The sequence below is a fragment of the Pipistrellus hanaki genome, assembly GCF_964339955.1.
Source record: "Pipistrellus hanaki genome assembly, chromosome: 8".
NCBI lineage: Eukaryota > Metazoa > Chordata > Mammalia > Chiroptera > Vespertilionidae > Pipistrellus > Pipistrellus hanaki.
The window spans coordinates 28,849,365-28,875,635 of NC_140510.1; the positions used below are offsets into that span (position 1 = coordinate 28,849,365).

At 40.6% G+C, this 26,271-nt stretch overlaps 1 protein-coding gene across 6 annotated transcripts in view; it reads left to right on the plus strand.

Annotated features, from left to right (window-relative positions):
- LYPD6B (LY6/PLAUR domain containing 6B) overlaps positions 1-26,271 on the plus strand; it is a 166,075-nt gene that overhangs the window by 34,647 nt on the left and 105,157 nt on the right. The gene's annotated exons all lie outside the window — the stretch shown is intronic.

The window sequence follows — 26,271 nt, forward strand, 5'->3', positions numbered from 1 at the left end:
ACTCCAGTCAAATTTTCTCAGCTAATCTTAAAATTTAATCTAGTAGGTGTTACTGATGTTTGCCATCATTTGGACCTTAGTCAAAGCTGGCACATACTGGAGATCAATTCAAAATCCCATCCTCGGGCTGATTGCTTTCAGAGGTTCATTTGTATTTTCTGTGGCTGCTTTGAAATAGACACTGTTGTGCTAAGTTTCTGCTGGACCTACGTTTTTGGAAGACAATGTACATTAATTCTACATTAAAGATCAGAAGTGATTCTGAACCACGAGCCTCCCTTGAAGTCTTATTACTTATTAAAATGCCATTTCTATTCACATTCTTTTTTTCTCCTGCATTATTTTCAGTAATCACATTTTTTGGAGCGGATTCAGGCCTTTGAAAAAAATAATTCATTCCTGCAGCGGGAGTTACCAGGCTAGGGGGAAGGTGTGCTGGAGCTGGCTTTGGGGACCTACATCAGCCACCTTCCTCTTTCGATAGAACCATGCAAAGCCATCCCAGATGGAGGCGTTAGCAGGCCTCCAGGGGAGAGAGTTTGCTGTTTCTTTCTTGCTTTTACCTCTCACAGCTTTTTGCAGCACACTTTTTATCGATTCCTGAATTCTAATCTCGGTACATGTGCCCTGCTCTGGGACATAAAGCAGTCTGCTTTATCTTTCTGCATTTGTTATTTCATCTCCAAGATGAGACTAGAACTGCCCTGTTGACCAACACTGCCAGGCCCAGGCTATGTAAAGGAGCTGGTTTGCCAGGGCTGCCAGCACAAAGTAACACAAACTGAGTGGCTTAAACAACAGAAGTGTATTTTCTAAGCCCGGAGGCAGGACCTGTTCCTTGAAGGCGCTAAGGAAGGATGTGTTCCTGGCTCTTTCCCAGCTGCTGGACTTCTCTGGCTGGTGGCAGCATAGCTCCAGTCTTCACAAGGGGTTCTTCCTGTGGGTGTGCACACAGTCCCTTTTTATAAGGACACCGGCCATGTTGGTGTAGGGGCCCTCCCTACCCCAGTATGACCTCATCTTAACTAATTGCCTCTGCAATGATGCTGTTGCTAAGTAAGGTCACATTCTGAAGTGCTGGGGGCTTAGGACTTCAATGTGTGAATTCTGGGGGACACACAATTCAACCCAGAACAGTAGGCGAGAAGGTCAAATAGAATCAGGTGTTCTGAAGCAAAAGGGGGTGCTATTTCTTTTAAGCTCTCTGTTCTTTCTTCCTTTTTAAGAATCCAGTATATGAGGGAAAATGCCAACCTGAGGCAGGTAAAGTTGCTCTAAGACTGGGATCCCGCTCACAAAGACCAGATAGAAATTAACTTACCTGGAGCCTTGATTTAGTTGTGATATTAATTTCAGGACGCTATAGCACCTAGACCCTCTCCTGAATGTAGCCCTTCCCATGCAAAGGTGCAGGATCTGGCCCGGGTGCCAGTCAGAGCACTGCTGGGCCTCATTTGTTTCCTGGCCTCTTTGAGATCCCAGATAGAAGACACACTAGGAGATCAAAGGCCTTGGTAATTACTCCCCCCAGCAACTCTTGCTAATGCCTGCAGAGTTATTTGTATGCTATTGCAGGGACCATGTCTAATTTTACTTTACATATAGACATAGATGTTGGTTCCTAATTGCCTGAAGCCCTCATATTTCTTATATAATACCATTTCTTAAGTAAAGTTTCCAATGTAGAAGTTAGAGATCTCTTGGTATAGAGGCATAAAATTAACTTCATATTTTAAATCAAACTTTTATGGAAGTATTACATACATGTAGAATAGTACACATGAATTTTCATACACTTAACATACCTGTGTAACCAGCCCTGGCATTACCCAGAGACAATCCTTGCACTAGTTACTCTCTCCAAAAGTAACCATTATTCTGAATTCTAACAGCATTGCTTATTTTTGCTTAATTTGAATTTTATATACATTTTAAATATATTTAAAACTTTTTAAAATAAAAAATTTTAATAAACAAATTATACAAATACATTTTATATAGTCATAGTATGCACTGTTTAGTGTCTGACTTCTTTTGGTCAACATGTGAGATTTCATCCATGTCATTGCCTGCAATCATATTCCTTCATTGTATTGAAGGAAAAATAAGTTTTCCTTAACTCTTCTTGGTTAAGACCCCTGTAAGAAAAGACAGATGAACAAGAGAAAAACAAGCAGTTGTTAAATGTGTACTTCATGTATACAAGACAGATACCTAGGGGAAAATGTGTAGCTTCCTGGGATAGTTGGAATTCAGGCTTACATACCATCTTAATAGGGGACAGGAAGGAGGGATTTTGGGGGGAAATGGGTGGACCCCTGAAGAATAGATGGGAGGTATGATAGTTTGTGACAGTTTTTCTGGGAGTGGTGTCGACTTTTAGAGTCTCCTGTTCTGTGATGGAAATGTCAGTCTCCCCTGGCTGATGAAACTCATGGGGAAGGGATTCATGACAGGTGAGTTCCTTTGGGAGGATCTGTCTTTCAGCAGATGGGGGAATTCAAAGACAGCCTCTCCCAGAATTTTCCGTTTTTCAAGTACCCACAGCTCAAAATAATCAGTATACCCAAGGTTTTCAGGTAACATATCCTGAACTCTGACAGTCAGATTTTAGTCTGGCATATTCTGTTGGCCTCCAATTCTAATTGCTTCGTGATATTCCAGGGTAGCCTTCCTATTTTATTCTAGTAGTTACTATGTAGTTAATTTCCTGAGTCACCTGCTGAATGGTCTGCCACACTTCTTTGTTGTACATCTTCATGTAATTCAGCGGCTGTTTCCAAGATTCGAATGCTTGCCCGCCTTCCTTGTTGCTGGAAGGTCCCTTTCCCCTTAATTCTATCCCCACAGGATATTTGAAGCTTAATTTCCCCCTTAATAACTCCCCGCGGTAACGTTGAGGAGGGAAACATCTGCTCTAGTCTTTTGACTCCTCCAACACGAACGCGAAAAGAGCTGTGAGCAACAGCAGCGGCCGATTAGCATGGCCCGAGAGGCCCAACTGGATCAAGGTAATATATCTTTGCTTCTCCTGCTTTGATTGCCAGGGTAGACAGCTGGCGGCAAGCTGTGATTTTGATTTTGATACATTCTTTCTCATGATGAATGGTTCTGGATGCCTAGACATGCAAACATTTCATATTTTGCATTAATGGTTTTTCCGAGAGAATAGTGAATCTCTCCCCTCCCCCAATTCCCATTTTTTGAAACAATGACAACTTAGCCTTCTGAATATGAATCATATTACAAATTACCTTTAGCCTTTAGTTACAGTGAGTGTTTCAGTCAGTGCTTTAGTGTAGAACTTAATGTGGTAAAGACTGGCTGTGTCTGGAAATCCACACATTATGGTCCATGTGAGGCACTTGGAATGGTGTCTGGCACATAGTAAGTGCTCACAAACTGGGGTTGTCAGGGTTATTCTTTGAAATTGTTATTGGTGGAAGTGGGGTTCTTGGGGATACCTCTGGAATAAGCATTTCCAGAGGTCCCCATGAGAGGATGAGATATGATAGACAACTTTATTTTCATAGAATTACATCCCTAGGTTTCTAAAGTCCCATTTTCCTTAGTCCAGTTGTAGAAGTGTAGCTCCGGTTTCAGTAAAGCTGGAAGCAGAGCCAGAGTTCAGAGTTTCCGTTCCATGTTGGAGCTTGGTCCAGTACAGCATCAGGTCAGTTACAGTCCATTGGTCCATTGTGTGTGGGCATCTGCATGGCCCTAGTCCACACGAGAGTGCCAGGAAGCGTGGTGGGAGCCATGAGCCACGCGTGCCAAGAGGAACCAAAAGCACAAGAAAGCAAACTTCTTTGTTCAGGGAATTAAGTATCCCAAATTGCTGTGCTTGCAGGAGCCAAGCCCATTCCGGCCAACCATCTCCATCCCTGGGTGTGACTGACAGCAAATAACTTGGCTAGTCCCCCAGTGTTACTGGGCATGCGTCTCTCTTCCCTTGTTGGATCCCTGGAGAGGGTAAAGTTGTAGCTTCTTGGCGAAGCTGCTTCAATGACATGCCTGCAATATCTGGCCTTCCATTTGGTCCTTTCCTGTTATTAATAACTAGCTAATTACAACGCATCATCATTATTCGGGATTTTCATTGTGCCGGCAGAGGGCCCAGGTTGGCTGGACTCCATTGCATGGTTAATAAATACCATAGAGTTAGGCAGCTGGAAAACCTTGTCAACTGAAGGGGGCTGGGTAGAGCCATAATTCAGACCTCCCTTTCTACCTCGTTGCCCATAGGAAATGAGGAATTCAGGGTGTAGAATAGCTTTCTCTGCCTGCCTGGGTGCTCCTGGGTCTGACTTCATAAAGGAAACCCAATGCCGCCCTGAGCAGATGTTCCTGCTGCAGGAAACGAAGCCAGTGCAGAAACCCGCATCTCCAGGTTAGAGTTTGGAGACATTGGACGAAGTACCCCTTGAATGGAAAGAAAATGGGACAATCTGGCCCAATTGTAAAAGTTAAGAATTTATGCATGCCATGCCAGGACACTGCACAGCGGACAATGAGCATTTTGCTCTATCTGCTATTCTTTCTCCCACACCTTTCAGACCTCAGAGCATTTCACCCCTTAGTAACATTATACCTAAAAAAATTAAAGATTATCGTTCTGTGATCTAATATCCAGTAGTTTCAATTTTTCCTTGTAGCTTTTTTCCAGCATTAGGATCCAATCAAGGTTCGCATATTGCATTTGGTTGCTCTGTCTCCTTAGTTGAACTTGTCCTCCATAGCTTCTCTTTATTGTCTTGCAGAGTCTGGGCTGGTTGTCTTGGAGGATTTTTCCCATAGTCTGTGTTTCTTGATCATTTCCTCATGAGTCATTGGCTTAATCTCTTTTGTGTGTATATCCTGTAAACTGGAAGTTAGGTTTAGAAGTGTGAGTAGAATCATGTTTAATATTATCTTGGTCCCTTCAGGCTGCTATATAACAATGTACAGTAGACTATTTTAAAACAACTGAAATTTATTTCCCAGGGTTCTGAAGGCTGGAAGTCAGAGATCAGGGTTGCAGCATGGTTGGGTGAGGGCCCTCTACTGGGTGCAGAGTTCTTCTTGCAGCCTCCTATGACCCAGGAACTAGGCAGCTTGGTGCGGTCTCTTATAAGGCACTAACCCCATTTATGTGGGCTTCATCCTCATGACCTAATCACCGATTAAAGGCTCCACCTCAGAGCATTTCCCATATTCTGGGTTAGGATATACCTTTGGGTTAGGATTTCAACATGTGAATTTGGGGGGACATAAACATTCAGACAATAGCCAACGTTTTTGCCCAACTACCAGTACTTCATAGGTTACGCTGTGAATTTCATATCTCATAATATCCAGCTGTCTCAGTACTACTGATGCAGAGCTGATAACTGCCAGATCCCCCCCTTGTACAAGGACATTTTCTTTTTGCAGTCAGTGAGAATTTGTGGGGTGATTTCTGGCAAAGTGCTGTTTCCTAGCAACTTTTCAACCGAGTTTTATGCTTTCTTTGACCCCTCCCTGGATCAGCTATTACACTGGAGTTGCAGAATGGAGATGTAATTCTTTCATGGCTTCTTTGTTGAGCTGCTGGCAATTTTCTGTAGAGAATTTTCCTCACTCACCCATTTTCTGAGCATTGCTGCAGACTCATGGGTTTTTGTTTACTTAATACATTACAACAATTACGGCCATTAGTCTTTTTGATACTCTGGTTGTCCTTCATGTTGAAGGACATGAGGGAGTTGAATTGGTTTATTGACAAGTTCTCTTGGTAAAAATAGGGCAGATAAAGTAGTTTTTTTAACTATAGGCAACTGACTTAAAAACCGGTTATGTTCAGAAGTATTTAGAATGTGCCAGCAATGGAGGTGTATCTGTCAGGGAGTTAGTTCTCTTTCAGAATCAGCTCTTTTGGGGGGCAGTTATAAAATTGTAGAACCTAAGAAGGGATTCTGAGTATTGCTAAAGCAGAGAGGAAAGGAAGGAGCTCATTTACTCTTATATTAAGTTAACTGTTCTTACTTTTTTGGCTGATTTGAAGTATTGTTCTATTTCCAACATTCCTATCACTAATATGGAAGGAAAATGAGGAAAGACTCCTGGGAGAGGATAGGAAGGTAGCCCTATTCCGAAGGCTAGTCAGCGAGGACTGGAATGATCTGAAAAAGGAAGCGAGGCTACCAGTGCCTCCGGGTTAATGCAGACAGCAGGAGAAAGGTCCATTAAAAACAGCTCCATCAAAATCAAGACATTGCCAGGAAGCTGCTCTCGGCAGAGGGTCTGGGTCTTCTCAATGCTTGGATGCACCTTAAGTGAAGGGTTTTTATCAGTGCGGAACACAGCCAATTTTTTCTTCCAAAGGGACCATACATTCTCTCCCTGATGAAAAAGCAAGGAGAAAGCCAGTTGGTTTGGGGATTGTGAATACTACCTTCTTCCTGCACAGCCCTCACCTCTCCAGACCCCACTCTGCTCATGTGGTGCTCCCAGGAGTTTCAAGGTATCCCAAAGTGGAACATTTAAAATCCAGTGCTTTTTTTATCTCCCTCCTTTTTCTCAGTCTGAGCCCAGAGTGTCATCTCTGAACAAAGCTGGCCTCCTTTCAGAGCTGGGATAAGGCATTCTGTCTTGAGGAAGGTATCAGATGAAATAGGATTGTCTTGCTTTTTATTTGGAGAAATGTATTCGTTTGCGAAGGCTACCATAAGAAAGTATCACAGACTGGATGGCCCAACGAACAGAAACTTTTTCCCCCTCACAGTTCTGGAGGCTATAATAGATGTTCAGGATCAAGGTGTCAGCAGGGCTGGTTTTCCTGAGGTCTCTCTCCTTGGACTGTAGATGGCTTCCTTTGTCTCCACATTATCTTCTCTGTGAGCTCCTCTTCTTAAAAGGACACCAGTCATATTGAATTAGGACCTTCCCTCCTGAGCTCATTTTAATGTAATTACCTCTTTAAAGGTCCTATTTCCAAATATAGTCACATTCTAAGGTCCTGATATTTGGACTTCAAAAATAAACGAATATGTATATGAATGTTATATCTCCTAATAGATGTAGTGTCTGATTTCAATATTGAAAATCATTAATATATTTGTAACTTAATCTCTTAAAAGCACACTTCCTGAATGCTGCTCTGGTGTGCAACTTATTCTTCTCTCACCTGACCAAAATAAATAAATAAATAAATAAAAAATACCAGAAATAAGAGCAAGGGCACAGTTAAGGTGTCATCTATAATGACTGAATTTAGTCAGAGAAAATATTTAATTGGTGGTTTCCTTTTCTTCTGCATCTGTTACTCTAGATTCGATTTGTAGGTGCATAAGGAAAGGAGAACTCAGTTATGGGTATACTATTCTTTAAGAGTTATAATATACTGCTCTGACACAGAGATTGTGGATTTGTTGTATAGTCCCCACACCTGTGGAGAGACTTGCTGGGAGGAGGGGGGGGGCTTGCTAACCCACTAAACTCTGCATTGTTACATTTCTGTGAGTGTCACATGTCTTCTGGGTTCATGCATCTCTGTGATGGTGGGTAGCTTCTAGAACCTTCTGAGACATCTAGAAAACAGACTAATCATATATCTTTCAGAGGATTTCTTTGAAATGCTTAGGACCAGGTTATCTGGGGATATTTTTCTAATTACTTGTGGTCTGTGTTCATTATAGGCGACTACATGATAACATCCAAGAATATGGTTATCCTAACAGGGGAGTAAAATATGAACAGATAAATTAATATAATAAATGTTCTTTGGTCTAAAGTTGGTCTGTTAGCTTCAAAATTTAATTATGTGAGCATGTTGTCTTTTGGGCTTGATCATTTGTTTTTTTGGACTATTGGTTACTTGGAAATTCTAATGCCCAGGAGCAAACCCTAGACACATTGCCATCTCTCTTGCTTCTGGTGGTGACCCCATTCCACTTCCTACAGCCTAGGATCACCATGTACATCTCTACCACACTGACACCTCTTTTGAAGTTTATCTGCTAGTGAAGAAATTCTAAGCAGTATTCCATTTGAGACAGTATATACAAAAATATTCATAAGATTTAAATGGCATGTTCAGTGTGTAGTGTTAGGACCATGTGCAATGGTTAAACAAAGTGTGGAGTTGAGAGTTTAGGGAATTTTCGCAGTAGTCATTAACTTTGTCAGGGCCAAGACTCCAGCACATGTGTCAAACACAAGGCCCGCGGGCCAAATCCAGCCCACCAGGCCTTGCAATGTGGCCCGCACCGCGCTGTCATCACTGCACTCCGCTGTCAGTTTATGACATTGTCAGTTTATGACTGTTCAGTAAACCATTCGGCCCGCGATTTAGGCTGGATTTTAGATTTTGGCCCCTTCTCTGATTAAGTTCGACACCCCTACTCCAGGGCAAAGTGTGTGAAATCCTTCTGATAAACGTAAGTAGTTGTATTCAATTGTTGAGAAGAACAGAGGAGATAGTACAGTGCAGTGGCGAAGAGCACAGTTTTAGAAGTGAGAACTGACAGACCTTCCACATACTTCTTGGGCGTCTTTAGAGGAATGGTTTAACCTTCCAAAGGATCAGTTTCTTCTCCTTAAAATGGTGATAACAGTACATAACATAGTGAGGATCAAAAGATAGAACATGCCTGGACTGGTGGCTCAAAGGTTGAGCATTGCCATATGAACCAGGAGGTCATGGTTTGATTCTCTGTCAGGGCACATGCCTGGGTTGTGGGCTCAATCCCCAGTGTGGAGCGTGCAGAAGGCAGCCAGTCAATGATTCTCTCTTATCATTAATGTTTCTATCTCTCTCTCCCTCTCCTTTCCTCTCTGAAGTCAATAAAGAATATTTTTTAAAAGGTGGAAGAGATGTAAAGCATACCATATAGTGCCAAACATGGATAGAGAATATTCTAGGCAATTAGTTCATTTTTAGTTGTGTGTGTGTGTGTGTGTGTGTGTGTGTGTATATATATATATATATATATATATATATATATATATCTCCATTATGAATTCAACTAGAAGTTGGTTAATATATTTAAGTTTGAAAGGGGTTGATTTCAAGCTGGTCGGATGGTGAGGCTGTATCTGGATACAATGGGAAGTGCTGGGGTTAAATGTTTCTATACAGGGAAGATTGATGACATATTGTCAATCCTTTATTATAGCTAATCTCTTTGGTCCAGTAATGTCTTCCATTTTTTATACTAAATATTAACAAATGATCTATAAGATAATTAAAATACTTCAATCTGATGTTAATGTTTTTCCTGGGTGATCATCCACACTATATTTATGGTTTGGATATATTGTGCTTCAGTGGATGTGCTAGAAAATTCAAGGGAAACATCATTTTGAATAAGTCCAGGAAGTACATTACTGACTCATGCTGTCTATTAACAACTCCTGGTTTTTCATTTGGTTAGTTTTAATTTTGAGAGATTTTTAAAATATGTATTTCAAAAATTTTAAGTGGTTCAATAAAAAAGCAAATGCATTTAAAAATCAAAATTGCATAATTGTGCAGAGGCTGGATGGGTAAGTATATGACTCTGCTGCTGCAGCCAGCTGCACTTATTTTTCAAAGCTGTGGTAGAAATTCCAGCTCTTCATGCTCAGATCCTACCCCACATTCTTTCTCTGCAATATGCACCTAAGTGTGTGATGGAGATGAACACGACCTATTCTGGGAACCCCAAATTCATGACTCTGCATTGATTTTCATATTAGAGAGGTCAGGGAATTTGTGGCTCTCTCTGCATACACTCCCATCGTTCCAGTGTGGTGAGGATTTTGTGTCATCGTAAGATGTTGAATCTTAGCCTATAATAGAGAAACATGTAAATTGACCATACCTTCACTATGCCCACAGCCAATCAGAGTGAGTATGCAAATTAACCCAACAAAGATGGCAGCTAATTTGCATACAGACATGGGTACTGGAAACCTCCTCGGCACCCAGGTCACTCCCAGCTGGCCATCGGGCAGAGCCTTTAGGCTTGGGAAGGGGCTCGAACCTGCAATTGGAGGTGTGGGTGGGAGAACCCCTGCCCAAGCCTAAAGCCTGGGGTAGAGGCTTTAGGCTTGGGCAGGGGCCGAGCCTGGGATCAGAAGGAAGGGGATAAAAATCAATGGAACCATATCCTCAGGTGAGGATAAAAAGAAAAAGAAAGAAATGCCATATTCTATGAAAGACACATCTTTAAAATGCTTAAAGAAAATTGTCATTTTTTCATGGTGAAGGGACTGGAGTCCATGTTGATAAAAATACCTTGGCGACTGCAGTGACTGGCTGTGACTGCAGCAGTGGGGTGATGGAGCTAGTGCCTTCCCCTGATCAGCCTGGATACCTTCTGCAAAGGGAGCCAGACTGCGGCTTAGGTCCCCTCCCAATGGGGAGTGGGCCTAAGCCACCAGTAGGACATCCCCTGAGGGTCCCAGTCTGTGAGAGGAGGCAGGCTGGGCTGAGGGACCCCTCCCCAGTGCACAAATTTTGTGTATAGGGCCCCTAGTTAATGATAATAGGTGATAGTATGATAAAAGACTATATTTCAGAGATATACATGTAAAAGACTATATTTCAGAGATATATGAATTCATCCTTTGGGGGGCACTAATATACCCTAAGATATTAACATAACATAGACTCACATGCAATTAATAGACTTTTTAGGAGATGGACTTGTTTTCCTAGAATTAAAAGCAAAGTGAAATCAACATGCATTGAAATAATATGAATAAATCAATATTTCTGGATGATTCCTCTCCATTTTAGACTTCGTTTCTTTTGACTCAAGCCAGAGATCAGAAGTATTCACAGAATGTTAGGAGTGGAAATTATCTTTATTGCTATTGTCAGTACTCTTAGCTTCTTCAAATAGGATTGTTCATATAAACCAGATTTAACAAAATTCTCCATATAAGGCATAAATGGAGATACTATATAAATCTTTTAGTTATTTTGAAAGAATACCCTATTTGTTAAAAAACTAATCTCAGGCCATTGGGGAGATAACTCAAACTGGGACCGAATGATATTGATTATGTAAAGCAAATGAAAGGGTATTAAATCTTTAAAACTTGATACAAAGCAATAAGAGCTTGTCTTTACTCATTTAATTATTTAGCTGATCTTTACTAAGAGCCTATTATATGACAGGCATTGATCATTTTGAAACTCTGAGGCTGTAAAATTATAGCATTAAGCAACATCAGTGTGGTAAGCATGGGAGCAAATGCATCGATTAAGATACAGGCCTTTCTCATGAGCTTTGTGAGGTTGCTTTTCTTTGAATATGTTCTGGTTGGTTCATTTCATTCTGAAAATATCTGGGTGCCCTGCATTAAGCACAGGGTTGAAGTGTGATTGCACACAGAATCAGGATTCATCTGATGCTTGATGTCTGTGACGTACTATGCAGTAGCATTAGCTTTGGGAGAGCTCTTTATTCAGACAGCTTTGCAATACAATTTTGTTTATTCTGTTTTACCTCTGCACTGTGAAGTTGGGGTTTTGTATCTAAGAAAAGAATCTAAATGAAATGAAGGCTTATATTTGTCCTTATTTAAACACACACACACACAAAAACATAGGGAATCTGTATTTCCTATGTTTGTTTGTTTTTTGTGTTTATGTATATATGAAATTGATTGATTCTAGTCTATCAAGAGTCTTTGGATCTTGTTTTTGGCATATCATACTTATTTTATTTATTCTTTTGGCTTCAAGCCTTTGGTATTTTTAATAATCATGCTAGCTATGTCCTCATTCATTTTGAACAGAACAAGCCCAAGGATAAAAGTTTGAACTATGCCTTTCATGAGCTTCCCTTTGGCTTATGTTCATTATAATTGGCATCTTTGTTTCTCTAACTGGCTACAAATCTATCTATGTTTACTATATCCCAGTATATATTTTTATTACCATCAAGTCATTTATCTGTCCATTATGCTACCCATAATTAATTGACATTTACCAGGGGACTCCTGTGAATCACATCCTGTGCCACTTCTGCAACTAAAATACAGAGAAGGCAGAGGGCATAATCTAGTAGAGGGGATCTACAAAAGGACATTTTAAACCTATGTGACAATTTTAAGCCAATTTTGAGGATTATTGTTTAGGAAATAATTTATTCAGGATAGAGGTTTGCCAGGAAGATAGTTAGATAGTTCATGTGAACAACTATCGTGTCTATATTGGTGAAGGGAAGGAAAGGAAGAAAGATTGAGAGGGAGAAAGAGAGATTTGCAGAGGGAGATTGAGAAAACCTGACCGATTGGGAAAAATGTGGCTCTGAGGGGACTAGTAGTCTTCATGTTTGACAGAATAGGAAAGTAAGAAAGCTGGAATGATAGGAAATTGGGATAGTGGGGTAGAGGGTTGAGTTTAAGATGTCAAAGATCAAGTATATTGGTGGGAGAGGGGATAGCAGAGTTGGAGGAAAGGTGAAAGTGTTGGCATTGAGGAAGTAAAATAATTGTGATGGTATCTATATATGCATAAAAATCATTTTTAGATGCTAGGAAGACTTGGCATGTTATGAAGACCATGAGCCAGGTGAAACTGAGAATGTGGAAGCGACTAAGCAATCTGTAAACCAGGACAGGCAAACAGTTCTGAAAGTGGCCCTAGAATCAAAGATTTAGATCCAAAGCAGATACTGTGAGATGACCCCCCATATCTGTTCTTCCTTGACAACATAATCATGAATTTTATGTGATCACATGGCCTATGTGTGGTCACATGACCAAGTTCTGACCAATAGAATATAAGGGGAGGTGGTGTTGATAACTGACACAAAACTTTCTTAGAGAGAAAAGAGCCTTCTGTGGTCTGGCTAACTTTAACCTGTTAACCAAGCGGGACGTATAAATACGTCAAACGTAAACAATATCGGGTACGGGTAGGACATAATCAATACTTCCTTGAAATATATGTTGCGCCCTGAAATGGGCGGGACGAATATTTCCGAACAACAAAGGTATTAGTCATCCATACATGTCTCAACATGAATTTAAGACACAGAGGGAATCAGTATAATTTCGCTATTGAGAGTGGTGGACGTGTTCTGGGTGAGCTGTGACGGGTACGTACTTACATTTACCTACCTATTTTCGTATTATATATTATTTACTTATATTTTTTATATCTCCAACCTTTATATAATAGAAAAACATATAAAATTGATCCAATCATCAATAATTTGTCAGAAAAGTTTAAAAGTTTTTATGTATGTGAACGAGAAATATGTGTAGATGAATCTCTTTTATTATGGAAAGGGAATTTATCTTGGAAACAATATATATATCTACAAAATGAGCTAGATTTGGAATGAAGTTGTTTGAGTGAAAGCCAATCTGGATACGTACAAAATATAATTTTATACACATGCAAGGACACAAATTATGGTTCAAACTACCCACAAGAAAAACAATCAACAAGAATTGTTTTGGAGTTAACACATGACTTACTGAATAAAGGGTATAGGATTTATTTAGATAATTTCTATACATCAATTCATTTGGCTGAACTCTTGTGTCAAAACAATACAGACATTGTTGGAACAATGAGGATAAACAGAGTCAGAATCCCCAGTGAAATAAAAACAAAAAAATTACAGAAAAATGAACATATAGTAAGAATCAAAGACAAACTTATGGTTTTAAAATGGAAGGATAAAAAAGACGTATTGATGCTCAGTTCTATTCATAACGATGAAAAGACAATGATTGAAAAGAGAGGAAGAAGGCAAGAAAAACCGAATGTTGTCCTGGATTATAACAAGAATATGGGCAGTGTAGATTTGGGAGATGGAGTTATGGTGGCCTACGTGGCTGCTGTTAGCCAACACTCTAACCACTGAGCAGAACTGGCTAGGGTATCTGATTTCAATTTTATAAAAAAAAATTTTTACGATTAATTGATATGTGCTGCTTCAATGCATATATTATATACAAAAAAGATAAAGGTCATTTGGATTGATTACACTTTTTGATAGAGTGTGTAGAGAAATTGGTAGATAACAACATAGTGAAAACCCACCCAAAGACATCAACAAGCAGCTCTACATCTAAACCATCATGCTTAGTTAAAAGGTATTTTCCAGAACAAATGAAAAGCGATATAGGAAAAACTAAATCCAGGAAATGCCAAGTTTGCTACAAAAAAGGTGTTAGGAAAGAATCTACATACTGGTGTCCGGATTGTAAGGTAGCACTATGTATCAACAATTGTTTTAAAATATATCACACGGAAGTTGAGTTTTGAATTTTTACATCTATATTTCAATTTTTTAAACTCAATATTTCTATTTTATTTGTGTGCTTTTGTTTATTGTTCTGTAATTGTTAACTTTTTATATTTTTATTGTGTATAGAAATAAAAAATATATATTTTTTGTAATCTTTATAATTGTTTGTAAAATTTATAATTTTTTAATTCGATGTTTCCATTTTTTTGTTGGTATTCTTTTCTATTTGTTTGTAATTTTGTATTTTCCTTTGTGCTTTATATATAAATAAACGAAAAAAATATATATTTAATTTATATTAATTAAGTATAAATAAAAATAATAATAATATAAAATTATGTCCACTGGGCGTGACGTACTGACACGTCCTAATGAAAGAGTATGCGCTCGTTGTACGTTGCATAATTAAAAAGGGAACTCCCCGGTTAACAGGTTAATATGCTTATGCTCTCTTGTGAAATTAACAGCCCTCTTGTACTAGTAGTCTGAGGCAAAAGCTGTTGTTCAGGATGCTGGAACAATAAGATAAGAAATAACCTGATTCTTTCTGATGAGAAGCCTACCTCTAGATATTTCTTATGTGTAAGAGAAATATATTGTTTTATCTTCTAAAGTCACTGATTTCTTGGCGTTCTGGGGTTCTGTCATTCATGGCCTAGTGAATACACCACCATAGTTTAGGATTGGGAAGAGCAGGTCATTGGCACCAGGAGGGAAGAAGCAGTACTCTAAGAGAAAGCCTGATTTTAATTTTTTTTTTTGTTTGTTTTTTTGTTTTTTTGTTAATCCTCACCTGAGGAAATTTCCCCCCATTGATTCCTAAAGAGAATGAAAAGTGGTAGGTGGGTGGTGGGTTTCACAGAGAGAAACATTGATGGGAGAGAGACACATCAACTGGTTGCCTCCCCCACATGCCTAACCTAGGGCTGGGTTTGAGCCTGCAACCGAGGTAAGAGCCCTTGACTGGAATTGAATCTGTGACCCTTCAGTCTGTCAGCTGTCAGCCAACACTCTAACCACTGAGCAGAACTGGCTAGGGTATCTGATTTCAATTTAAGCCAGGAAGTTAGATTCTGAAAAGAGCTATGGATGCTGAAGGACTGTTTTTCTTGGAAACAAAATTGTCAGAAGGTATAGCTGAAAGCTTTAAGGGGCAGGGAGCAGAAAAAGATGGCTGCTAAGGAGAACAAGGTGGGGAAGAGAGTTTGAGAATCCATAGGGAGGAATTTACATTTGGCAGAGATCAAAGAGGTCAAGAATGTGAGGTATGGTCATAGAATTCCAGCAGATGTTTGATGTGGTCTATGTTGGTCCACATGCAACTTAGATTGGTCTAGATACAATAAACTCAAAAGGTAGGGGGCCGGATGAACATAGCAATAGAGAGTAAAGTCTGTTGGTGCCTAGCCTGGACCTCTGGTCTAATGAGATCTCAGGATAGACTCTCTAAATATCCTATTATCATTTCCATGAGTAAGACTCAGAACAATATTCAAAAAGGAAGTAAGGGTAGTCTACTGTTTATTGTTCTGGGACAATCCCTGCTAGTTCCTGACCTCTAGTCTTTCACTAAGTGTTCATGGGCCAGCTCTTTAAAGATGAAGTTCAGGTACTTTCCTTTGAATTTGACATTTTCAGCTGTATGTGGTTCACTGTTCATTTTCTAGACAGCACTGGGTGTCTTTATTCTCTCTTTCCACAGTATGTTCTAAAATCACATTTTTTTTTCATTAACTATAGCTTTTACAATTTGTAATTTTCTCTTTCCCCAAGAATTTTCTTTTACATCTTTTGCATATACCAATATTAGGAATTTGCATTTTGTTTTACTTCTTTAGCTCATGTCAGGGAACAATCCCCCGCCCCCCCTCCCACCCCGGAATATTACTTTGGTATTGTGGAGTCATTATAGATGGTGGAGCAATAAGTGGGTAAAATAAGAAAATAATTATCTATTTAATTTTTGATACTGATTTATTAGTTATTTGTAATCCCTGTGAGTGAATGAACAGACATAATAAATAGTACATAGAGTAAAAATCTTTTGTTCCTTTCTTTTTAAATGCTCAAGCAAGGATTTGAATGCCTGCTACAATTTCACTAAATAAATGTAAATGAACTTTTGACATAGGAATGTTTGGATTCTTGTTCTCATAAGGAAAATTGAATAAAGCCTTGTAACTTCACTTTTGGAATTCCAGGGACATGATATAATCCTGGAGACATATTTTGGCACAGGAAGGTCATAATTGGACTTGCTGAACCAAATAGTCAAAGGATTGTCTGGAAGATGCTACTGAACCCCAGGCAGGTGGAAACGAATAGTTAGGAGACTGTTCTCCTGGGGTTAACCACTTGGGATTAAGTTCTGGACATGGTGCCTTATAAGAGCCAGGAGAGTAATTCTGCATTTCCTCTAAGACTGGAATTGTTGACAGCATTCATTAACTCTCAGATGGATTCCGTTTTTTAGGGAAGAATGAGATAATTAGATTTTATTTTAAACAAATTATTTAAGACAAAACCACATATATAGACAATAAGAATGTAAGCACCATTTCCAATTCTTGTGTTCATGTCTGATCCTTGTCAGTAAACAACAGCTAACTTGTTAGTTATTACAAGGGGCTTCAAACCAACATATTATTGCATCTTTGCTTAGTCACTTGTCAAAGGACTTTTAAGGAGGAAGGGCACCAAAAATAGCTATCAAAGCAATAAAAATTATTAACATGTGTGCTTTTATTCTGGCTTGTGTGACAATGGTTAGGAATTTTTGTTTTAAAGGATTATAGCATGAATACCATAGCTGGTGTAATAAAATAAAAACAAAAGTTGAAAGGACTTTTCTCTTTTTCAAAGGATGGCATGCCGTCCCACGTGATACTATGCTTCCAGATGAAGACATTTTGTTCTCGAGGTGAAAATTAGTGTATCTGGCTGAAGCCAGTTTGGCTCAGTGGATAGAGCGTCGGCCTGTGGACTGAAAGGTCCCAGGTTCGATTCCTGTCAAGGGCTTGTACCTTGGTTGCGGGCGCATCCCCAGTGGGGAGTGTGCAGGAGGCAACTGATCGATGTCTCTCTCTCATCAATGTTTCTAACTCTCTATCCCTCTACCTTCCTTTCTGTAAAAAATCAATAAAATATATATTTTTTAAAAAAGAAAGAAAATGAGTGTATCTGGCTGGGCTCCCCCCACCCACAATGGGAGTTTGTTAGAACACAGCAGTGCTTAGTGGTTTGTATGCATTTGAGCAGAACAATAAAAATCATTTACACTTAGCTGATCTGGTTAACTATTGCTCTGTGGTGTTGAAGCCATCAGATTGGAGGAGGTCAAGGAGAGGAAAATGGGAGGTAGGGAGTCAAGTCCGAGGAGGCCTTGTGTCTGCTGGGCCCCTAGTAACGGCCAGAATTCCTTTTGTGAGCTATCATGGAGCAAATGTCAGTAAGTTTGTTGTATGCCAGTTAAGGAACAGAAAATCATTTGAGAAACAAGTAGCACATTTACCCTTATGGGTTAAATATCTGTATTTCTACTTAGTCCAGGCTTTCAGATATCAAGCTTGGGTCTTGAGCTGTGTTAATCATTACTTAATATTAATATGGAAATGAGCTTACCCTGTTGCAAGTCCCAGGTTCAATCAGTGAGTAATTATGAAAATTAGTCTTAAATATGCCACGAAAGGGTGCTGCTCTGCAGGCAATAATTAAGCCTCTCAGCCATCTCTGGGTGGTTGACGTTTTTTTTCTTCTTAAGTTGTTTATTTTCCTAAACTTATTTTCTGCAGGTGAGAAAAGATGTCAAATTCCTGCTGACTGAGGGATTTGTTAGTTGAGGTGGGCAAGGTTCCATCAAAAAAAGAAGAGAGTGAGCGGAATGTGTTAGAGCTGCTTTCTTCTGGTCTGAAGCAAAGATGATTATTTTTTTTAAGTGGGAAGAGAACCTTTAAAACTTTAGTTATTTTCACAGGAATATTTTGGAGTCAGATCTCAAAATGTGAAGCTAAATCTCCATCCTCAGTGGAGCCAGCCAAACATGCTTGCCAATTTCAGTTTCTGGCAGTTAATAAACAGATGCTCAAAAATAGCAACTCATAATAATAATACTAATAATACTACTACTAATAATAATTATTATTATTATCATCTATACAGTGCCAAGGGAGCATGAGCATCACTACGGAAGTGGAGGAAGGTCTGTAGGCACACTGCTCTGGTGGCACTGTGCACCATTGTCCTTGTGCTCCCCACTTCCTTTCTCCCCAAAGGAAGCCTCTTTAAACTAACAGAACAGGGCAAAGCCACTCTGAAAGTCCTTCAAGTATGAAGGCTTCACAGACATGGTACATATGTAGGCACTGTTCTTAAAATTTTTTTTAATTGATTTCAGAGAGAGAGAGAGAGAGAGAGAGAGAGAGAGAGAGAGAGAGAGAGAGAGAGAAACATCAATGATGAGAGAATTGTTAAGGGCTGCCTCCTGCATGCCCCCACTGGGGATCGAGCCTGCAACCCGGGCATGTGCCCTGACTGGGAGTCGAACTGTGACCTCCTGATTCCTGGGTGGACGCTCAACCCCCTGAGTCATACCAGCCAGGCTGTTCTTCAATTTTATATCTGCAAAAATTGCAGTCTCAACAGGATGTTAGAAAGGAGTCACTTCAAACCATACACAGGAGCTCATTGTGGAGGAGGTAGGGTTGCCATATAAAACACAAGATACCCAGTTACACTTGGGTTTCAGATAAGCAATGAGTAAAGCATTATTTGTTGAAATTCAAATTGAACCGAGCCTCCTGTATTTTTATTTGCTAATGTGTCAACCCAGGTTTCATCGCCTCTTTTGGGGGTACCAGACCCGAACAATCTCGGCTGGGCAGTGAGTGAGTCTTTCATTCCCAGGGCTGTGATGTGTTCAGATGTTCAGGGACCCTGGTACCTTCTTCCCAAAGGTAATTTCAGAGTAATTGAGAATAACTGTTAAAGGAGGAGGCAGAATTTTTGGTTTAGCTATCATCAGAGATTTAAATGAGACAGAGTAGGCAATAAAATAAGCCTCTTAAGTAAATTAGGTTGTTTTACTGACTTTGGGAAAAGTCATTGGCTGTTGATGTGTCAGTGAAAAATACAAGTGGGCTTGAATCTAAACATCAGCAGTTTTCTTGGATTATTTGGTCCTTTCATCATGAACTTTCATCATGATTTTTAAGGCACAGACACAAGACTTATTTAATGAGGAAATAGAAGGGAGTATATATTTTAAAAGTCATTGGGTCAAACATTGTACTTTTGATCACTTTGAGGAAGTGTTTTAAAGATCTTGCAAATAAAAATTGTAAAAGAATTGCTTACTTATTATAATGTTGCCTTCTGTTTGCCTTTTGAGGGAGTTAGCCTAGAGTGATGGCAGACCCTAGGAGTTAAAAGACCCAGTCCCAGTGCTCTCCCTGAATGGGTGAATGGGTGCCAGTGTGGGTACATCCCGAGTTTCATTGTGAATTCCTGAGACTTAAGTTTTCTGGGGCTATCTTCACTTTTATGTTCTGACCTGTTTTGGATCCACATGGTCAAAGTCAGTCGTCCTGTATGAGTTGTGTAGGGCATGGCCATAGAGATTTAAAAATGGGTTTGCTTTTAGCAGTGCTTCTGTAAGTTAAGCTTATCTATTAAATGAGCATTTTGTAATGTTGATGTTACAGACATAGATACAGATTTCCCATACTGCTTTCACAGTGGGAAGTTAAGATAGATGTGTGATGACGGGACTGTGATGCTCAGCCACGTCCTGCATTTTTACAAGAATCCCAAATGCCTTTCCCACACACTCAACTGTCATAGCAATGGCCGAACGCCTCCTGAATTCCTGACTGGCTGCCAAAACAATTGTGTAAGTGAATGTTTCCTGATGTCCAGTGCCCATTAATGCCCCTCATATACAACTGGTGATGAGCTGAGTTTTTTCCACCCATTTTTTTTCTTTATTGTGGAAAGTATTACAGATATCCCCCCTTTTCCCCCCATTGACGCCCTCCACCCTGCACCCACCCCTCCCAGGCCTTCACCACTCCATTGTCTGTGTCCATATGTGCATATAAATTCTCCGGTTAATCTCTCCCATCCACCCAGCCTTCCCTCTGAAATTCATCAGTCTGTTCCATGCTTCTGTGCCTCTGGATCTGTTTTGTTCATCGGTTTATTTTGTTCATTAGATTCCACATATGAGTGAGATCATTTGATTCTTATCTTTTTCTGACTGGCTTATTTTGCTTAGCATGATATTTTCCAGGTCCATCCATGTGAGCTGAGTTTTTGAAGGCGTGCTGCCTATACTGCAGTGAAATCTATAAGAGAGCTTTGCCTTTGTGGCCCACTGGACTAGGGGGGGGGGGGCAGACAAAGCCCTGCAGAGGGACAGAAGCTCTTCTCTTTCATCTGTTTCTGCAGGGGCCAGAGTCGGTCTCTGAGCTGCCTGATAGGATTCCAGGAGTGCCAGCAAGAGGCAGTCCATGTTGCACGATCCCTTAAGCTTGGAGCCCAATAGAACTCTGACTGTTGAATACCTATCGCTGAATTATGAGGTAAATCCTGGTCACCAGGATGAGCTAGCCCCTTCCCAGACTTCTCAGAGTTCTCCAAAGCTCCTTGACCAGGGGAATGCCGAGTCCAGGACTGAATGCCTCCTTTTACAAAGGCCTATCTTCAGGAATTACAAGTCTTAAACCGAGGGACTTCTAAAACCCCCTTCCCAAAGACTGAGAGGAGAGCAGGCCCTCAAGGTGAGACATGCCTGTTTGCCCAGCCTAAGGTTAGACCACTTGTAAGTGTGTTGGCACAGCAGTGTTATGTTTAATAAGTAGGTGGCCCAGGGCTTTTGTCAGAGTCATTTCCAGGACTCACACAGGCTGCACAGAGCTATTCTCAGCAGCAGTGGCCCCTCCGCTGTTCTCAATGAGCAGTTGGTCCTCATTCTGTTTAGTCTGAGGAATGTCACACTTTTGTTCTAAGAAGGACCATTTTATACCAACTTATTTCCTGTTGGGAGACGATTGATTATTGATGTCTGCTGGGGATTGCTGGGGAGGCACAGGGAGTGGTGGAGTCCGTGATAACTATACTGGATCACACTGTATTTTAAAACCATTATACACTTTTAGCTTCTTTTCCTTTGAGCTAGTGTGACCACCAAAATGTTTCTTGACTCTGTGTTCAAGCAGTCATTGCTGGCCAGTTGGCATTGATTGACACATTGATGCCAGCTTACCACTTGTGGTTTTGCTGGATTGTCTTCTGCACTTCTTTCTCCAGAAATTTGTGTTCAAAAGCAGTGGGTCTCCCCCAGGTCCCTCTGCTCTGTCACCAATGGGCAGAGGGTCCTTGGACTGGCCTAGAGGACCTAGTAGAGCCTCATCTTCAATGAGAGCTAAAGGGCCAATATTCCTTCTTGGAAAGTTGCAGTTCTTCCTCACTACCCTCTCCTGCAGGCTTTATGAACCAAGTCTGTCTTATTCATGTGGACTTTTAAAATGGTGGCTTCGTGTAATTATAGTAAAAGCTATAATGAATCCATCCTTGAAATGACTAACATTGAGGATTCTCCTTTAAAAATTTTCATGTAGACGAGGCTGTGAGTTACCCCGAATTTGAAGCACCAAGACCAAACCAAATGGAAATCTGCTTCCTGTTTGTGCTAAAGGAACCCCAGACCCTCATCCTGCTGCCCAGCTCTTTGTGGCATTTTTCACTCATGTTGCTTGAACTAACCCTTGTCAGAGTTCAAATCTTGCAGGGAGAGCTGTGTCTTCAGACAGTCAGAACCCATGTGCTTAAACAATAGGCTCTCTTTTCCTCAGTTCTGCTGCTTTCAATAAGTTACCTGGACTCGATGCTCATTAGTGCGTGCCTTTGGCAAAAGGGGCATGCCTCCAAACCCGGCTAATTGCTCAGCTCTCCAGTACCAACAGGACTGACCGCAGACCAGCCACCTCAGCAGGGCGCTTCTCGGCCAGAGCCAAGTGTAGCAGCGGTGGGGACAGGGCTGAGGTGATGATAAAACCAGAGGCGATTGGGACCTCTCCAGGGAACTGTTAGTGCTTCTGTTTGTTCCAACATGTTTCCCCAATGGAGGTACTCCCAGGCCACTGCACTGCCCAAAGGCTAGACATTAAAAGGAGCTGGGAGCCAAAACCGGTTTGGCTCAGTGGATAGAGCGTTGGCCTGCGGACTGAGGGGTCCCAGGTTCAATTCTGGTAAAGGGCGTGTACCTTGGTTGTTGGCACATCTCCAGTAGGGGGTATGCAATAAGCAGCTGATCGATGATTCTCTCTCATCGATGTTTCTAACTCTCTATTCCTCTCTCTTCCTCTCTGTAAAAAAAATCAATAAAATTAAATTAAAAAAAAAGAGCTGGGAATTGGGGGTGGGGGTGGGGTAGGGGTTTGGTTGGTGGTGGCACAGATAGCCTTAGAAGGTCAGCCACTGGATAATGAATTTGGTACTAACTAGTGGACATGCCGAGGCTCAGGTAATCCTTGGCAAACCCTCTAATACAGTTGTGCTTATTGTTCACCGCACAAGGGCACCAAGCCAGGGGGTTGAGTGAGGCCAAAATCCAACCTGTTGTCTGTCTGGCAGAAGGCTACTGGTATGTTGGCCTGGACAGAGGGATGCCTCTTCAAATGCTCATACAGACACCATCCCCTCATCAAGCCCTGCACATACGTAGCGCCCATCTGCCAGAGTGGGGGCCTTTGCCTAATTTCCCCAAAGCTGCCATATGGGCTAATAGAGGCTCTCATGCTTCCCCCAGGTCCTCAGAGTAGGCCACACTTGTGTGTGAACTCTGAGTCCACCTTGGCCTCTTGGCTCAGGGGACGGGCTCTTGGAGATCTCAGAGCTGCCAGGACTGCCTGGCACAAGGTGAGTTCAGGGACACACACAACACAGGCATGAAATGGTTCCCTTTCAACTCTTTCAGTCCTACTTGTTCATCAAGAAGAAAGTATCAACCCTGGCCAGGTAGCTCAGTTTGTTAGAGCATCATCCCCATACACCAAGGTTGTGAGTTTGATACCTAGTCAGGGCACATACAAAAATCAACCAATGAATGCATAAATAAATGGAACAACAAAATCAATGTCTGTCTCTCTCTCTCTCTCTCTCTCTCTCTCTCTCTCTCTGTCTCTCAAAAATCAATCAATAAAAATTTAAAAGAGAAGCAAATATCAGTTTTGTTAAAAAGAGATAACAGCAAGTGCTAGAGTTGCCTTTGTCAGCCACATCATCCCAAAGAGAGAACTGACTGAGACCCCGAGGTTTCTGCAGGGAATGATTGCAGGCATTTCCTGACATTTTTAGTGCTCATTGTATTTATGTTTGAGATTATCTTCTGCCTTTGCCCACGGAAACTGATTTTCTATTCAAAGCAGAGAAGTAACATTTAAAATATAACTGTATAAAAGAGATGAGTTGATTTCTTCCCTCTTTCAGTCAAATCCAAGTTGTCACTGGCTTGGACTGCATTAAGGAAATACTGATTTAGTATAAAAGAACCAAATATAAGATGGAATTGTGGAATTGTTTGAGCAAGAGAGGCCTTCCCAGAAATGCAGGTTTTTGATAACTTCTGCTAAGAAGAGAATAAAAAGGAACATTTGCACTGTTGGAGGAATTTGGGTTCCAATGTGCATGTGTGCACGTGTGTCCCTGTGTTTGTGTGTACTTGTTCCAGAGATGAAGGCGGAGATATTGTCGACTCCCTGAATTCCTGAAGGTGGGGCAAGAAGATGTAGGAGAGACTAGAGCTATTTAGAATTCAAGCAATTGAACCACTTTTTTTTCTTTTTTTTCTTTTCTGTTTTAATCCAGCAACTGGCTGGATTAAAGCCAGAAAGTTCCAGAAGGACAACACATCTATTGATACTTGACTCAAGGTCTACCTTCATATGTTCCTCTGTGTGTGTCTGTCTCCTTCATTCTCTCTCAGTTTCTTTAATACACGAATACCTCCTTACTCTATCCTCCTGCTCCCCCCCCCCCACACACACATACACACACAATCCACCAGTGATTCAGATTTGCTATCTCTCTTGTAGAAATCCGTGCAGAAACCACCATGTAAAGTAACACAGGACACAGGGAACTCAGGACACTGTTCTCAGACATTTTCAGGTGACATAACACATTCACACTGTCGGTATGCACAAGGTTGAGCTTACTGCAGTAGAGGCATTCTTTGGGATCCAGTGGCAGCATTAGTTTATGTTTACACAAAGACAAAAAGTGCCCTCTGATATAATCTCAGAAAACTGCTGCCACAGGCCTTTGAAACAATTAGTTTAGACGATTTCACAGAGCATTAAGCTTAACAATGTCAGTCTGTTCCTAAATGCTCTGCAAGAGAATTTTTGCAATGAGGCCAAAATTTAAGTTGGCAAGAGGGCAACCTCAAATGGGCAATCTCATCCTTTTTTAAATGGCTTTTTTGAGATATAATTGACCTACAACAAACCGCATGCAATTTGTTATGTTTGACATGTATATATCTGTGAAACAATCACCATAATGAAGATAATGAGCACACTCCTCACTCCAAAGTGCTCCCTTGTGCGCCTTGGTGCTCCCCACCTCCCACCACTCTGTGCCATCCTCTTCCCCCGGCAAGGACATGCCTCTGTCACTAGAGATCACTTTGCATTTTCTAGAGGTTTATGTTAAGAGTACTGTATGAACCCATTTTCATCTGGCTTCTTTTACTCAGCATAATTATTGGGAGATTCATATAGGTTGTATATGTCATTAATTTATTCCATTTTAATGCTGAATAACATTCCATTGTTATGGTTATGCTTCAGCTCTGTATCCTATTCACCTCTTGATGGCTATTTGGGTTGCTAATAACTCTGGGCTTTTACAAATAAAGTTACTGTGAACATTTCTATACGAGTGCCTTTATGGATGTCTTTTTTCTTTTCTCTTGGATAATCACCTAAATGTGCAATGGCTGGGTCATAAGGTAGCTGTATGTTTAACTGATAAACCATCACACTGTTTTCCGAAAAAGTTATTCCATTTTAAGTACCCACTAGCAGAGCATGAGCTTCAGTTTCTCCACATCCTCCTCAACATGTGATATGTAAGCCATTTAATCTCATTGTGGTTATTAGCATTTTCTGAGTACTGATGTGGAATACTGCTGATATGCTATTTGCCATTCATATATGATCTTTGATGTGGAATCTACTCATTCACAAAGTTAGACTATTTTCTCGTTATTTTTTGCCATTCTTATATTCTGGATGCAAGTCCTTTATCAGATACATGCTTTGCAAATACTTTCTTCTAGTCTGTGGCTTATCTTTTCTACTTCTTTAGTCTTTCAAGAAAATAAAATTTTCATTTTGACGAAACCCAATTTATCAATTTTTTCTTTTATGATGATGAGAAGGAGGGGTTAAGGGAGGGAGAATGAAATTAACAAGGTTTGTTGTTGTTAGTTTCTGCAGCCCCCACTCTTTCTTCCATCCCACAATAAGAAAAATAAAGTTGCTTTTTATTGGGATGGAGAAAACTGGGAGAAAAGATGCAAAAGCTCAGTTTTTACTTATTAAGTTAGAGTCTCTATAAGGTGGACATACAGGTCTGGAGTACCTGAGAGAAGTCTGGACTGTAGTCTGAGTTAAGAATCATCAACATACAGCAGGCATTTAAAGCACAGGCCTGGAGAGGCCACCTAAGGGAGTAAGTGTAGATGGAGAAGGAAAGAGGGGTGAGGGTTGGGATTGCCCAACAGTCAGAGGTCAGGAAAATGGGGAAGAGCCATCAAAGGAGACCAACAAGGATGGCTAAATAAGCAGGATGAAATGCAGGGAGTGGCCTCCTAAGAACCAAGAGAATAAAGTGTTTCAAGAAAGAAGATGCAATATCCAATGTCAGTTGCTTTTCAAGTCGAGGAAAATGAGGTCTTAGAATTAATTAACTTTGGAAGTAGGCAATGTGGAGGACATGGTGACTTTGACTAGTACAGTCTTACTGAAGTGGTAGAAATGAAAGTGTG